Raw genomic sequence first — 1,463 nt, 5'->3', positions numbered from 1 at the left:
GTTAATATGTGGATCAGGTGTAATGTTGATTCATGAAATTCTGCAACAATGGGAATAACGCTGACATAGTCTTGAGTTTCTATGTTTAGCAAATGGACAATCGTCTTATGGAAGTCAAAGTGAACAAGGCCTTGCCTTTGTACTCACAAGCAAGCATGCTGGTTGAGATATAGTATTAAATATGCTTTACAGTTTTATAAGTAGGTACCGATATAGAGATTTGATTTTNAATCAACATAAAGAAACATGTACAGCAAAAAAAATTTATATTTAGAATTAGCCAGCTGGACTCAGTTTAGATGATTCCAATTTTGTTGGCAACATCCAAAGCATCATAGTCAGGAGCCAGCCGAACATATGCCTTCTTCTCTCCATCAGGCCTGATCAGGGTGTTGACCTTGGCCACGTCAATGTCACAGAGCTTCTTCCCAGCCTGTTTGATCTGGCGCTTGTTGGCCTTGACATCCATGATGAACACAAGTGTGTTGTTGTCTTCTATCTTCTTCATGGCGACTCGGTGGTTAGGGGGAACTTGATGATGGCATAGTGGTCAAGCTTGTTTCTTCTGGGGGTGCTCTTCTGAGGATATTTAGGCTACCTTCCGAGCCACAGTGTCTTGGGCCTTCGGAAGGTGGGTGACATGCGGATCTTCTTTTTTTTGTGGCTGTGGATGCCTTTCAGGACTGCTTTCTTTGCCTTCAAAGCTTTTGCTTTTGCTTTGGCTTTCGGAGGGGCAGGGGCTTCCTTCTTCGCTTTTGGCGCCATCTTTGTGAAAAGCTTAAGTTTTTAAGAATTGGAAATAAAAATGGAAACAGTGCGATAGAAAATGAACTTTCAATTGGTAAATCAACATAAACTGAGGACAATTTGCAATTATTTAGGTGATTTGATGAAAGTAGATAGTTAAGTTGGATAATTCAGGTAAAAAGAAAAATCCACATTGGGATGAATAACTAACTTCACAGATGAAATATCAGTTTAGAAGGACTGAATCTGTCTTTCATTTGGAGTAAGGCTGCTATTCATGTATTCCTTTTTCGGATAAAGCGACAGGGATGAATCATTTGAAAAAGATCACATGATGCTGTCATCTGAGCCAGGATAAGCCTTTATCATTGTGTATTGTTTAGCTTGCTTGGCTATTCTTTTCCCCTTAGAGTTCATTGCTTAGAGATTTCATGAGGCAGTAATTTGATTTTAATGGATTTCCTACCAATGGACTAAAATATTCCACCCAGAAAATTTAGCTATTGTGTATGTAATCAACTGTGTTTCAGAATTGTTCTTGCTCCAGAAAATGAGTTGTGCTGTCTTTTCAAGAATATATTTTTGTAGGGTATGATGCTTAGGTCCAAAAGAACTGCTTCTCTTCCTGTGTCCTCTCTTTCAGTGAATGGCACCGTATACTGTCCTGATATCTAGTGAAATACATAGGTGTCCTCCTAGGTGTCTCCCCCCTCTTC

The 1,463-nt window shown here is 39.5% G+C and overlaps 1 pseudogene; it reads right to left on the bottom strand.

Moving 5' to 3' along the window:
• Positions 1-295: 295 nt before the first annotated feature.
• LOC109393989 (60S ribosomal protein L23a pseudogene) lies at positions 296-765 on the bottom strand (annotated as a pseudogene).
• Positions 766-1,463: the final 698 nt, after the last annotated feature.

The sequence above is a fragment of the Hipposideros armiger genome, unplaced genomic scaffold (genome assembly GCF_001890085.2).
Source record: "Hipposideros armiger isolate ML-2016 unplaced genomic scaffold, ASM189008v1 scaffold_403, whole genome shotgun sequence".
NCBI classification, from domain to species: domain Eukaryota; kingdom Metazoa; phylum Chordata; class Mammalia; order Chiroptera; family Hipposideridae; genus Hipposideros; species Hipposideros armiger.
This window is presented reverse-complemented; position numbering and strand designations above follow the sequence as displayed.